The following is a 16,156-nucleotide window of genomic DNA, read 5'->3' on the forward strand; positions in this document are numbered from 1 at the left end:
AAGGGAACTCTCGCCTCCATTACACAGTTTGACTGTATAAAGGGCTAAATGTTATACGTGTTCCATTCAGCGTGTGCAAGGAGAAAAATTACAAGAGCAACCTTTGACTTGCGCAGCACTGCTGCTGCATAAGCTGTGGCTCTTCTACTTTGTAACCCCTGAGGGGGGGTTAAAGGTGACTTTTGAAATCGGTTCAATTAGGCTTCGGCCTACACTCTGCTCCACCTGCAGAGCCCGGGCTCCAACAACGCTAGTTGCTGTCCGGAAGTGCTGGCTGCACAGAGCCAAACACCTCGCCAATGTGTCAGTGGGGTCCAGCACCGCCAGCTGTTCCCCTGCTGTGTAGCCGGCAACGTGTCCTGCAAAAGCCACGCAGACACAACACACCCAAAGCTGCCGCCTGTGCAGGCTTCGGCCTACACTCCCCTCCCCCTGCTCCTCCTCCTCCTGCTCCTCCTCCTGCTGTCCCTGGGCTCTAACACACCGCCAGTTTTTGCCCAGATGTGCTAGCTGCACAGAGAAAAACACCAGCCAATGTGTCAGTGGGGTCCAGCACCGCCAGCTGTTCCCCTGCTGTGCAGCCGGCAACGTGTCCTGCAAAAGCCACGCAGACACAAGAACTGAAATTGAAGGGAACCTGTCCCCCCTCCCCCAGGCGTTTTTACGTTATCCAGCCACCTTGTACAGCGGTAATGCTGCATGTGTGCAAGGTGGCTCAGAAACGTATTCTCCTCGCACATGTGGAACTGAAAACACGTCTGCAATGTGTCCTCTGTGTGACCATTTAACCGTCCCGGTGGTGTGACTTTCCTTTGTAATGACACGCTGCAACCCCCTTGGTAGCGCTGCCCGTCTTCTGGCATCATTGTTTGGCTGCCTGCGCCTCTGCGGCCGCCCTGACCCACACAACGCCCCTCGGTGTCTTATTTATTGGGACTGCGAGGGTGTGATTGATGGGCAGGATCAGTGCATCAGTTCGCCTGTCCCTCCTCTCCTTCCGCCTTCTTCGGACTGTGCGGCTTCATGGCCGTGGCATGCGATAAGGGATCAGATGACGCCGCACAGTCTGAAGCGGGTGTAAGGACCCGAGTGTGAGAGGCGAACATATGTGCTGCGCCAGGCCCTGAATCCCAGCCCCGCAGTGTTTTAACAATGTTAAGACACTGCGGGGCTGGGATTCATGGTCATCGCGAACCGCACCGGCCGACATTACATGATGCCAGAAGATGGGCAGCGCTAACGGCGCTAGGCCAGGGGATAACACGACAGCACAGACTCCTGTACAGCAAATAACAACGCTCGGGAGGCTGCACCCAGCACCAAGGTGGGATTCTTGACACCTGTGCTGCGTCTCATTACAAAGGGAACTCTCGCCTCCATTACACAGTTTGACTGTATAAAGGGCTAAATGTTATACGTGTTCCATTCAGCGTGTGCAAGGAGAAAAATTACAAGAGCAACCTTTGACTTGCGCAGCACTGCTGCTGCATAAGCTGTGGCTCTTCTACTTTGTAACCCCTGAGGGGGGGTTAAAGGTGACTTTTGAAATCGGTTCAATTAGGCTTCGGCCTACACTCTGCTCCACCTGCAGAGCCCGGGCTCCAACAACGCTAGTTGCTGTCCGGAAGTGCTGGCTGCACAGAGCCAAACACCTCGCCAATGTGTCAGTGGGGTCCAGCACCGCCAGCTGTTCCCCTGCTGTGTAGCCGGCAACGTGTCCTGCAAAAGCCACGCAGACACAACACACCCAAAGCTGCCGCCTGTGCAGGCTTCGGCCTACACTCCCCTCCCCCTGCTCCTCCTCCTCCTGCTCCTCCTCCTGCTGTCCCTGGGCTCTAACACACCGCCAGTTTTTGCCCAGATGTGCTAGCTGCACAGAGAAAAACACCAGCCAATGTGTCAGTGGGGTCCAGCACCGCCAGCTGTTCCCCTGCTGTGCAGCCGGCAACGTGTCCTGCAAAAGCCACGCAGACACAAGAACTGAAATTGAAGGGAACCTGTCCCCCCTCCCCCAGGCGTTTTTACGTTATCCAGCCACCTTGTACAGCGGTAATGCTGCATGTGTGCAAGGTGGCTCAGAAACGTATTCTCCTCGCACATGTGGAACTGAAAACACGTCTGCAATGTGTCCTCTGTGTGACCATTTAACCGTCCCGGTGGTGTGACTTTCCTTTGTAATGACACGCTGCAACCCCCTTGGTAGCGCTGCCCGTCTTCTGGCATCATTGTTTGGCTGCCTGCGCCTCTGCGGCCGCCCTGACCCACACAACGCCCCTCGGTGTCTTATTTATTGGGACTGCGAGGGTGTGATTGATGGGCAGGATCAGTGCATCAGTTCGCCTGTCCCTCCTCTCCTTCCGCCTTCTTCGGACTGTGCGGCTTCATGGCCGTGGCATGCGATAAGGGATCAGATGACGCCGCACAGTCTGAAGCGGGTGTAAGGACCCGAGTGTGAGAGGCGAACATATGTGCTGCGCCAGGCCCTGAATCCCAGCCCCGCAGTGTTTTAACAATGTTAAGACACTGCGGGGCTGGGATTCATGGTCATCGCGAACCGCACCGGCCGACATTACATGATGCCAGAAGATGGGCAGCGCTAACGGCGCTAGGCCAGGGGATAACACGACAGCGCAGACTCCTGTACAGCAAATAACAACGCTCGGGAGGCTGCACCCAGCACCAAGGTGGGATTCTTGACACCTGTGCTGCGTCTCATTACAAAGGGAACTCTCGCCTCCATTACACAGTTTGACTGTATAAAGGGCTAAATGTTATACGTGTTCCATTCAGCGTGTGCAAGGAGAAAAATTACAAGAGCAACCTTTGACTTGCGCAGCACTGCTGCTGCATAAGCTGTGGCTCTTCTACTTTGTAACCCCTGAGGGGGGGTTAAAGGTGACTTTTGAAATCGGTTCAATTAGGCTTCGGCCTACACTCTGCTCCACCTGCAGAGCCCGGGCTCCAACAACGCTAGTTGCTGTCCGGAAGTGCTGGCTGCACAGAGCCAAACACCTCGCCAATGTGTCAGTGGGGTCCAGCACCGCCAGCTGTTCCCCTGCTGTGTAGCCGGCAACGTGTCCTGCAAAAGCCACGCAGACACAACACACCCAAAGCTGCCGCCTGTGCAGGCTTCGGCCTACACTCCCCTCCCCCTGCTCCTCCTCCTCCTGCTCCTCCTCCTGCTGTCCCTGGGCTCTAACACACCACCAGTTTTTGCCCAGATGTGCTAGCTGCACAGAGAAAAACACCAGCCAATGTGTCAGTGGGGTCCAGCACCGCCAGCTGTTCCCCTGCTGTGCAGCCGGCAACGTGTCCTGCAAAAGCCACGCAGACACAAGAACTGAAATTGAAGGGAACCTGTCCCCCCTCCCCCAGGCGTTTTTACGTTATCCAGCCACCTTGTACAGCGGTAATGCTGCATGTGTGCAAGGTGGCTCAGAAACGTATTCTCCTCGCACATGTGGAACTGAAAACACGTCTGCAATGTGTCCTCTGTGTGACCATTTAACCGTCCCGGTGGTGTGACTTTCCTTTGTAATGACACGCTGCAACCCCCTTGGTAGCGCTGCCCGTCTTCTGGCATCATTGTTTGGCTGCCTGCGCCTCTGCGGCCACCCTGACCCACACAACGCCCCTCGGTGTCTTATTTATTGGGACTGCGAGGGTGTGATTGATGGGCAGGATCAGTGCATCAGTTCGCCTGTCCCTCCTCTCCTTCCGCCTTCTTCGGACTGTGCGGCTTCATGGCCGTGGCATGCGATAAGGGATCAGCTGACGCCACATAGTCTGAAGCAGGTGTAAGAACCCAAGCGAGAGGCGAACATATGTACTGCGCCAGGCCATGAATCCCAGCCCCGCAGTGTTTAAACTATGTCAATACACTGCGGGGCTGTGATTCATGGGCATCGCGAACCGCACCGGCCAACATTAAATGAGGTCAGAAGATGGGCAGCGCTAACAGCGCTAGGCCAGGGGATAACACGACAGCGCAGACTCCTGTACAGCAAATAACAACGCTCAGGAGGCTGCACCCAGCACCAAGGTGGGATTCTTGACATCTGTGCTGCGTCTCATTACAAAGGGAACTCGCGCCTCCAACACAGTTTGACTGTATAAAGGGCTAAATGTTATACGTGTTTCATTCAGCGTGTGCAAGGAGCGAAATTAAAAGAGCAACCTTTGACTTGTGCAGCACTACTGCTGCATAAGCTGTGGCTCTTCTACTTTCTAACCCCTGAGGGGGGGTTAAAGGTTACCTTTGAAATTGGTTCAAGTAGGCTTCGGCCTACACTCTGCTCCCCCTGCAGAGCCCGGGCTACAACACCGCTCGTTGCTGTCCGGAAGTGCTGGCTGCACAGAGCCAAACACCTCGCCAATGTGTCAGTGGGGTCCAGCACCGCCAGCTGTTCCCCTGCTGTGCAGCCGGCAACGTGTCCTGCAAAAGCCACGCAGACACTTGCTCTTGTACCTTCTGCTCCACATCCTGGTTCCAGTACCGTCAGCTGGTTCCGGGCAGAGCCTTTGGCTTAGGTGCCTCCCTCTGGGTATCCGAGTTCCACCAACGTCAGGTGGTCCTTGGTAGTGCTTTCAGGCACGGGTACCTCCTGCTTAGTAACCGGGTTCCAGTAACGTCAGCTGGTCCTCGGTAGTTCCATTGGCTCTTGGACCTTCGGCTACCCATCCGGGTTCCAGCACCGTCAGCTGGTTCTCGGCAGTGTCTTTTGCTCTTGTACCTTCTGCTCCCCATCCTGGTTCCAGTACCGTCAGCTGGTTCCGGGCAGAGCCTTTGGCTTAGGTGCCTCCCTCTGGGTATCCGAGTTCCACCAACGTCAGGTGGTCCTTGGTAGTGCTTTCAGGCACGGGTACCTCCTGCTTAGTAACCCGGTTCCAGTAACGTCAGCTGGTCCTCGGTAGTTCCATTGGCTCTTGGACCTTCGGGTAGCCATCCGAGTTCCAGTTCCATCAGCTGGTTCTCGGCATTTTCTCAGCCTTCTTGTACCTTCTGCTACATTTCCAAGTTCAAGAGACTAAACACGATGACCCGGAAGAACACCCCTAAGATGACGACGACACCAGAGACGACAACCACCGTGATGACGACGACCCTGGAGACGATGACCCTGAAGACCATCCCGATGACGACGACCCCGGAGACCACCCCGATGACGACGACCCCGGAGACGACGACCCTGGAGACGACGACGACCTGGAAGACCGAGAAGCAGAAGAACAAGAGGCTGCAGAACAAAGAGCAGAAGGACATTAAGCATAACACTAAATATCAGAGCAAAAAAATATTATGTAAATTATAAGCAGAAGAAGACTAAGCAGTGTATGGGGGTGAGTCCGTTCCTCCTCGTGGTGCCCCTGGATAAAGCCTGATGCTGCAGGCCAAACTGAACGCGGACAAATGTAACTGGTTTGTGACAGGCAGAACGGAAGGTGTAATCTTCAAACTTTTATAGATAACAACTACGGGAATGCCTGTCACAAATAAGAATATGATGAAGAAGTTGAATATGATGAAGATAATAGTAAAATAAAAAGAATATGAACAATGTAACCCAAAAAATAATAGGTAGAAGATGAAGAAGAAGATGAATAAGGTGAAGAAGTTGATGTCAAAGAAGCTGATGATGAGGATAATTAAGAAGAAAGCGTGGGAGAAGTAAAAAAGAAGGTGAAGGGCGTGGAAGTAGTGAAACATCAATATCTGACATAAAAAAAAAAAAAAATAACATAGTCAAATTCTTTCTAACGCCGAACTTCATTAAAAAAAATTAAAAATCCTGCTATTCTATTACATTGGGCTAAACCTCTGTCCCTTTAATATCTCCGCCACGTCCCCCAATACATCCTACATTATTCTTAGTTGTTTTCCTTCATGTAGAATGAACCTACAAGTTTATAAAGGGTTTATTTTAATTCCGATATTTTCGTCCCATTGACTTGCATTGGGATCGGGTATCGGTATCGGATTGGATCCGATATTTTGACGGTATCGGCCGATACTTTCCGATACCGATACTTTCCGATATCGGAAAGTATCGCTCAACACTAGTCAACACTGCCCTCACAGATAACACACCAGACCATTCCATTTATTTATCCATGTCTCCATCCCATCAGGAGATTATCTCTCCTTTAGCCATTCCTGAGGGAATTGATAAGGTCCTCTTAGGGATACTATGGCTATGCTACCACTCTCCTCATATAGAGTGGTCCTCAAGGAGAATTCTGGGATGGAGTGAATCTTGTGAGGGTAGATGTCTGAGGGACTGCAATCAGGTTGCTACTAGTGTTGAGCGATACCTTCTGATATTCAAAAGTATCGGTTTGGATCGGCCGATATCCAAAAAATATTGGATATCGCCGATACAGATACCCGATACCAATACAAGTCAATGGGACACAAATATCGGAAGGTATCCTTGATGGTTCCCAGGGTCTGAAGGAGAGGAAACTCTCCTTCAGGCCCTGGGATCCATATTCATGTAAAAAATAAAGAATAAAAAAAAAAAATATGGATATACTCACCCTCGGACGGCCCCTGGCTGTCACCGCTGCAAGCGTCTGCCTCCGTTCCTAAGAATGCAGAGTGAAGGACCTTCGATGATGTCGCGGCTTGTGATTGGTCGCGTGACCGCTCATGTGACTGCTCACGTGACCAATCACAAGCCGCGACGTCATCGCAGGTCCTACACTCACTGCATTCTTAGGAACGGAGGCTGCTGGTTGCACCGCTAAGGTCCAGGGTCCGTCGGACGGGTGAGTATATCCATGTTTTTTATTTTTATTCTTTATTTTTTACATGAATATGGATCCCAGGGCCTGAAGGAGAGTCTCCTCTCCTCCAGACCCTGGGAACCACACACTGGGAACTTCCGATTCCGATATCACAAAAATATCGGAACTCGGTATCGGAATTCCGATACAGCGAATATCGGCCGATACTCGATATTTGCAGTATCGGAATGCTCAACACTAGTTGCTACTACTGAGGTACCCGCAGATCTTTCCTCTCTCCCCAAGCACTATTGGCCCTATGCGGACGTGTTCTCCAAGAGGGCTGTGGAGACCCTTCTGCCCCACCATCCCTATGACTGTCTTATTGACCTCTTGCCTGGTGCAGAGCCTCCTCGGGGTCGAGTCTATCCCCTATCTCTCGCGGAGATGGACGCGATGACCCAATACATCCAGGAGAATCTGGCAAGAGGATTCATTAGGAAGTCAGTGTCACCTGCAGGGGCGGGGTTCTTTTTTGTGCAGAAGAAGAGCGGAGAACTACATCCATGCATAGATTACAGGGGTCTTAACGCCATCACAAACAAGAGAACCAGAACAAATACCCTCTGCCTCTGATATCTGAGCTATTCGATAGGTTGCGGGGAGCGAGGGTATTTACTAAGTTAATCTGCGGGGTGCTTACAACCTGATTCGCATCCGTGAGGGGGACGAATGGAAGATGGCATTTAACACCAGGGATGGTCGCTATGAAGGGAGCAAATCCCAAATTGTGGTTGGAGGAGGTCACCAAGGCCTTTCTCTCTATTAAGTCATGCTTCGCTAGCGCTCCCATTTTACATCGCCCCAATGTTGATAAACTATTTATCATGGAGGTTGATGCCTCTTTCGTCGGTGCTGGAGCAGTCCTCTTCCAGAAGGATGCTCAAGGTCAGAAGCATCCTTGCTTCTTCTTCTACAAGACCTTCACACCTGTGGAGAGGAATTATTCCATTGGGGACAGGGAGTTGCTAGCCATGAAGTTGGCCTTCTCAGAGTGGAGACACCTCCTGGAGGGGGCTCGCTTTCCCTTCCAAGTTTACACAAACCACAAAAATTTGGTGTATCTACAGACTGCCCAGCTGTCAGGACTCTGAACATTTTTATTACCTTTTGTGCAGCACTGGCCTTTTCCAAGATGGTGTCTTTGGTCTCATGTGCACTGTGTCTTCCTGCTATAAAACTCCACCCCAGCCTGCAGTCTGTGCTAGAGTATTCTGCCTTGCATCCAGCTCCTGACTCTGGTGACTCCCTGGCTATATACCTGCTCCTGTGAACCTGTGTGGTGATCCTGCTACTCTGCCCTGAGTTCCTGCTGCATACACCAGTTTCCAGTAATCCTCCTTCATCTGCTGCTCGTGTTTACTTCCATCTGCATTTGCTGGACATGTAAGCTGTTGCTGCTCTGCTTAAACCTGAGATTATCACCCAGGCCTTCCTGGTTGAGATAAGACATTGCTTGAACTGCCTTATAAGCATATCTATCTGTGTTTGGACTAAAACAAGGACTTATTCATGTCAAGTATCCTCAAGAATAACTGTGCTTCGTAGACTTTCTGCGTGATTGCATTTTCCCCTGAAGTTCCTGTTATGATCTGGTGGCCTAAGAGCAGCATGAGACGTACTCTGGAGAAGGTGGTACCTGTACTGACCGCAGACCCTGAACTTAACACCACAACTAGAAGTAGCCGTGGAATGTACCTATCACTCCCTAGACATCTCGACACAGCCGGAGGACTAATTACCCCTAGAGATAGAAAAGGGAAAACTATCTTGCCTCAGAGAAAATTCCCAAAGGATAGACAGCCCCCCACAAATATTGACTGTGAGAGGAGAGGGAAAAAACATACACAGACTGAAATCAGAATTTAGCAAAGGAGGCCACTTCTAGCTAAATAGAAAGGATAGGACAGAGTACTATGCGGTCAGTATTAAAACACTAGAAAATATCCACCACAGAAAATACAAAATCTCCACAGCTAACTAAATATATGGAGGGTATATCTGCATCTCCAGAGATACCAGCTTGGCTAAACAAATCCTTATACAGACCAAGCTGGACAAGACAAAAACATGGAAAAGAACTGAACAATAAGGCCACAGCATGTGGACAGCAAAAATCAAGGCCAGAACTTATCTTTGTAGAAATAAACAGCAAAGCAGGAGAGAGCAGGCAGGGATGTGAATCCTCCAAGAACAATGGACAACTGGCACTGACTAAAGGGTCAAGCAAGGCTAAATAGCCCAGTCAGGATTGCAAAAACTTGACACACCTGATGAATGCTGCGATCCAGAGACAGCAGCACTACCACTTATAACCACCGGAAGGAGCCCAAGAGCAGAATTCACAGCAGTACCCCCCCTTGAGGAGGGGTCACCAAACCCTCACCAGAGCCCCCAGGCCGATCCGGACGAGCCAAATGAAAGGCACGAACCAAATCCTCAGCATGAACATCGGAGGCAACAACCCAAGAATTATCCTCCTGGCCATAACCCTTCCATTTGACAATATACTGAAGCTTCCGCCTCGAAAAACGAGAATCCAAAATCTTCTCAACCACATACTCCAACTCCCCATCAATCAACACCGGGGCAGGAGGATCAACAGAGGGAACAACGGGCACCACATATTTCCACAACAAAGATCTATGAAAAACATTATGGATGGAAAAAGAGGCTGGAAGGGCCAAACGAAAAGACACTGGATTGATAATCTCAGAAATCCTATAAGGGCCAATAAACCGAGGCTTAAACTTAGGGGAAGAAACCTTCATAGGAACATGACGGGAAGACAACCAGAGCAATTTCCCAACCCGAAGCCGGGAACCAACACACCGACGATGGTTAGCAAAACGCTGAGCCCCCTCCTGAGACAACACCAAATTGTCAACAACATGAGCCCAAATTTGCTGCAACCTGTCAACCACAGAGTCCACCCCAGGACAATCAGAAGGCTCAACCTGCCCCAAAGAAAAACGAGGATGAAAACCAGAGTTACAAAAGAAGGGTGAAACCAAGGTAGCAGAACTAGCCCGATTATTAAGGGCAAACTCAGCCAATGGCAAGAAAGCCACCCAATCATCCTGATCAGCAGACACAAAGCATCTCAAATAAGTTTCCAAAGTCTGATTAGTTTGCTCGGTTTGGCCATTTGTCTGAGGATGAAACACGGAAGAAAAGACAAATCAATGCCCAGCCTAGCACAAAAGGCCCGCCAAAACCTAGAAACAAACTAAGAACCTCTATCGGACACAATATTCTCCGGAATGCCATGCAAACAAACCACATGCTGAAATAACAATGGAACCAAATCAGAAGAGGAAGGCAACTTAGGCAAAGGTACCAAATGAACCATCTTAGAAAACCGGTCACAAACCACCCAGGTAACCGACATCCTCTGGGAAACCGGAAGATCCGAAATAAAATCCATAGAAATATGCATCCAAGGCCTCTCAGGGACCGGCAAAGACAAAAGCAACCCACTAGCGTGGGAACAGCAAGGCTTGGCCCGCGCACAAGTCCCACAGGACTGCACAAAAGAACGCACATCCCGTGACAAAGAAGGCCACCAAAAGGACCTACCAACCAAATCTCTTGTACCAAAAATCCCAGGATGACCAGCCAACACAGAACAATGAACCTCCGAAATCACTTTACTAGTCCATCTGTCAGGAACAAACAGTTTCCCCACTGGACAGCGGTCAGGTTTATCAGCCTGAAATTCCTGAAGAACCCGTCGTAAATCAGGGAAGATGGCAGAAAGAATCACCCCTTCCTTCAGAATGCCGACCGGCTCAAGGACCCCAGGAGAATCAGGCAAAAAGCTCCTAGAGAGGGCATCAGCCTTAACATTCTTAGAACCCGGAAGATACTAGACCACAAAATCAAAACGGGAGAAAAACAGGGACCATCGAGCCTGTCTAGGATTCAGCCGTTTGGCAGACTCGAGGTAAATCAGATTCTTATGATCGGTCAAGACCACAATACGGTGCTTGGCCCCCTCAAGCCAATGTCACCACTCCTCAAATGCCCACTTCATAGCCAACAACTCACGATTTCCGACATCATAATTGCGTTCCGCAGGCGAAAACTTTCGAGAAAAGAAGGCACACGGTTTCATCAAGGAACCATCAGAATTCCTCTGAGACAAACGGCCCCTGCCCCAATCTCAGAAGCGTCAACCTCAACCTGAAAAGGAAGAGAAACATCCGGCTGACGCAACACAGGGGCAGAAGTAAATCGGCGTTTAAGCTCCTGAAAGGCAGAAACAGCCGCAAAGGGCCAATTCGTCACATCAGCGCCTTTCTTCGTCAAATCGGTCAGGGGTTTAACCACACTGGAGAAGTTGGCAATGAAACGGCGATAAAAATTAGCAAAGCCCAAAAATTTCTGAAGGCTCTTCACGGATGTGGGCTGGATCCAATCATAAATGGCCTGAACCTTAACCGGATCCATTTCTATAGATGAGGGAGAAAAAATGAAGCCCAAAAAAGAAATCTTCTGTACTCCAAAGAGGCACTTAGACCCCTTCACAAACAAGGCATTATCGCGAAGGATCTGAAATACCATCCTGACTTGTTTCACATGAGACTCCCAATCATCTGAAAAAATCAAAATATCATCCAAATATACAATCATGAATTTATCAAGATAATTCCGAAATATATCATGCATGAAGGACTGAAACACAGATGGAGCATTAGAGAGTCCGAATGGCATCACAAGGTATTCAAAATGACCTTCGGGCGTATTAAACGCAGTTTTCCATTCGTCACTCTGCTTAATACGAACAAGATTATATGCCCCTCGAAGGTCAATCTTAGTAAACCAACTAGCCTCCTTAATCCTAGCAAACAGATCAGAAAGCAAAGGCAAAGGGTATTGGAATTTGACCGTGATCTTATTCAAGAGGCGATAATCAATACAGGGTCTCAAGGAGCCATCTTTTTTGGCAACAAAAAAAAAACCTGCTCCCAATGGTGAAGAAGATGGCCGAATATGCCCCTTCTCCAAGGACTCCTTAACATAGCTCCGCATGGCGGTATGTTCTGGCACAGACAGGTTGAAAAGTCATCCCTTAGGGAACTTACAGCCTGGAATCAAGTCAATAGCACAAACACAGTCCCTATGCGGTGGAAGGGAACTGGACTTGGGCTCATTGAATACATCCTGGAAATCTGACAAAAACTCAGGAATTTCAGAAGAGGGGGAGGAGGCAATTGACATCAAAGGAACGTCACCATGAAATCCCTGACAACCCCAACTAGTCACAGACATAGATTTCCAATCTAATACCGGATTATGCACCTGTAACCATGGGAAACCCAGCACAAGAGCATCATGCAAATTATGCAACGACAATCTTCCTGATGGGCTGGCGCCATACACATGGTCAGCTGTGTCCAAAACTGAGGTTTATTTTTAGCCAACGGTGCAGCATGAATGCCCCTCAAAGGAATAGGACTCTGCAAAGGCTGCAAGGGGAAACCACAACATCTGGCAAATTCTAAGTCCATTAAGTTTAGAGCGGTGCCTGAATCCACAAATGCCATGACAGAAAATGACGATAATGAGCAGATCAGGGTCACAGATAACAGAAATTTAGGTTGTACAGTACTGATGGTAACAGAACTAGCAATTCTCTTGGTACGCTTAGGGCAATCAGAAATAACATGAGCAGAATCGCCGCAGTAAAAACACAACCTATTCTGACGTCTGAATCCTTGTCGTTCAGCTCTAGACACAATCCTATCACACTGCATAGGCTCAGGACTCCGCTCGGAAGACAATGCCATAGTGTGCACAACTCTGCGCTCGCGCAAGCGCCGATCAATCTGAATGGCCAGAGACATAGAATCACTCAGACCAGCAGGCGTGGGGAACCCCACCATAACATCTTTAACGGATTCAGAAAGACCCTTTCTGAAAATTGCCGCCAAGGCATCCTCATTCCATTTAGTCAGTACAGACCATTTTCTAAATTTCTGGCAATATGATTCTGCCGCTTCTTGACCCTGACACAGGGCCAACAAGGTCTTCCCAGCATGATCCACTGAATTAGGTTCATCATACAATAACCCAAGCGCCTGAAAAAAGGTGTCTACATTAAGCAACGCCGGATTCCCAGGTTCCAGGGCAAATGCCCAATCCTGGGGGTCACCACGCAGCAGAGATATAACAATTTTAACCTGCTGGATGGGATTACCAGAGGAACGGGGTTTCAGAGCAAAAAACAGTTTACAGTTATTTTTAAAGCTCAAAAATTTGGACCTGTCCCCAAGAAACAAATCAGGAGTTGGAATTCTAGGCTCTAAAACTGGAGTCTGAATGATATAATCGGAAATACCCTGTACTCTAGCAGCAAGTTGATCCACAAGAGAAGCCAATCCCTGAACATCCATACCAGCGCCGAACTCCTGAGCCACCCAGAGGTAAAGAGGGGAAAAAAAAAACACAACAGACTACAGAAAAAAAAATGGCTCAGCACTTTCCTTCCCTTCTTCTGAGATGCGGTTAACTCATTGTTGGCCAGTTGTACTGTTATGATCTGGTGGCCTAAGAGCAGCATGAGACGTACTCTGGAGAAGGTGGTACCTGTACTGACCGCAGACTCTGAGCTTAACATCGCAACTAGAAGTAGCCGTGGAATGTACCTATCACTCCCTAGACATCTCGACACAACCAGAGGACTAATTACCCCTAGAGATAGAAAAGGGAAAACTATCTTGCCTCAGAGAAAATTCCCAAAGGATAGACATCCCCCCACAAATATTGACTGTGAGAGGAGAGGGAAAAAACTTAAACAGACTGAAATCAGAATTTAGCAAAGGAGGCCACTTCTAGCTAAATAGAAAGGATAGGACAGAGTACTATGCGGTCAGTATTAAAACACTAGAAAATATCCACCACAGAAAATACAAAATCTCCACAGCTAACTAAAGATATTGAGGGTATATCTGCATCTCCAGAGATACCAGCTTGGCTAAACAAATCCTTATACAGACCAAGCTGGACAAGACAAAAACATGGAAAAGAACTGAACAATAAGGCATGTGGACAGCAAAAATCAAGGCCAGAACTTATCTTTGTTGAAATAAACAGCAAAGCAGGAGAGAGCAGGCAGGGATGTGAATCCTCCAAGAACAATGGACAACTGGCACTAACTAAAGGGTCAAGCAAGGCTAAATAGCCCAGTCAGGATTGCAAAAACTTGACACACCTGATGAATGCTCCTTCTGAGAAAAAGAGGACTTAAACTCTACAGCGCCACCTATTGGAAGTAGCGATCCTACAAGTCACAATCAACCCTTTAACGAGTCGTGCAATATGACTTAGGATAAAAGCCAAATCAGTATCTCAATTCGCAGACACGGTGTTTCGGGCTGTTGGCCCTCGTCAGTGCGAAGCATGAGAACTGATTTGGCTAGGTGAGAGGCTCTGGACATGGGGTCTAAGGGGTATCGTTTCTCCTTATGGAGAGTGACATACCATCTCTGGCTTGTCAAGGTAAGGAGGCTTATTTGCCGTACAATGCTCCTCTGGGAATTTAAATATGCAAATTGCCTCTTCTGAGAAAAAGAGGACTTAAACTCTACAGCGCCACCTATTGGAAGTAGCGATCCTACAAGTCACAATTGAGATACTGATTTGGCTTTTATCCTAAGTCATATTGCACGACTCGTTAAAGGGTTGATTGTGACTTGTAGGATCGCTACTTCCAATAGGTGGCGCTGTAGAGTTTAAGTCCTCTTTTTCTCAGAAGAGGCAATTTGCATATTTAAATTCCCAGAGGAGCATTGTACGGCAAATAAGCCTCCTTACCTTGACAAGCCAGAGATGGTATGTCACTCTCCATAAGGAGAAACGATACCCCTTAGACCTGATGAATGCTGCGATCCGGAGACAGCAGCACTACCACTTATAACCACCGGAGGGAGCCCAAGAGCAGAATTCACAACAGTTCCCTATAGACTGCTAAGCTGCGTTTAATATTTACACCAAGTGTTGTGGATTTGAGTTTCTCTCTGCACCTGTTTGAATCACTGTGTGATAATATAAACTTTACCACTTATAAAACTGTGTCCTGTAGTTAATTGAAAAACACTGAAGCACCATGATACATAGTATTGGTGAGCAAACCACATTAGCTCCTCCTACACGCCCAACGGGCGCTAGCCACACAGGATAGCTCCAAACAGAAATTAATACAAGAAAACATCCATAACAACATAAATGCAGAAAGGCAACAAGAAAGGGACATGATGATAGCCAGACACTGGGAGGGAAAAAGCACAATATAATATGCCTCTTTAACACCTTTATCACTGGGATATTTACCAACAACAATCAAATACAGGGTCCTATCGGTATCCCCTTGACATAAATAACAGAACTTTTGCACCATATACTCAATCAGGCTTACCCATAATGATAACTTGAAAAGGTTCCCCCTCCTGGTGTGGCTCCCCTGTTTCTTGTTGCCTTTCTGCATGTGCAGAGTGCTTACAGCACTCATTGCAGTATTAATATTGATGTTATCTAGTTGGAATTATTTAATAAACTTTACACTTTTTATATACAACTATGTTGTTATGCATGTTTCTGCTCCGTTTTCTTGTGTCCTGTAGTTGTCTTGTTCCATGCAAAGAGTCTCCTGGGTTATCCCCTATAATTATTACAGGATACTCTAGCCACAAAAGAGGAGACTGCTGGAACAATGACTGCAGAAAGCAGATTAGAGCAGGTGTTTTCCATAATTAGATCACTGCAGAAAGATGTGGAAGGTCTGCAAAAGAAGTTTGGAAGCTTTGAACACAATCAACAAGTGTTTGGACAAACTTTGCAGGACTTAAGCACCCGCATGGCAGCCCAGGAAAGCAAACTTGCTGGCATAGAGTCCCAGTATGGACGGGCATTTCAGGACATAAGCAGGCAAATAGCTGCACAAGCGACTTTACCCTCTGGGCAACCGCCACAAGCTAGCCAACCTAAGTTGCCCCCATTCAGATTTAATGGTGATCGCGACAAATTTTGTGGCTTTGTGAATCAATGTATGCTATATTTTGATGTGCATGCTGACCGTTTTCTTACTGACAGATGCAAAGTATTGTGTGTAATAATGCTGCTGACCTCACGAGCACTCGCCTGGGCGAATCCGATGATTGAGTCTCGTGACCCACGGTTAAATAACTTGGATGATTTCTTGGCCACTATGGCATTAATGTTTGATGACCCTAATCACCGTTCAACCGCTGAATCTGCTTTATTGTCTTTACGCCAGGCTACACGTTCTGTTATTGAGTATGCCACTGAATTCAGGAGATTAGCGGTAGATACCAATTGGGACAGTTATGCACAATTGCCTATTTTTAAA

Source organism: Ranitomeya variabilis, chromosome 2 (genome assembly GCF_051348905.1).
Source record: "Ranitomeya variabilis isolate aRanVar5 chromosome 2, aRanVar5.hap1, whole genome shotgun sequence".
Classification (NCBI taxonomy): Eukaryota; Metazoa; Chordata; class Amphibia; order Anura; family Dendrobatidae; genus Ranitomeya; species Ranitomeya variabilis.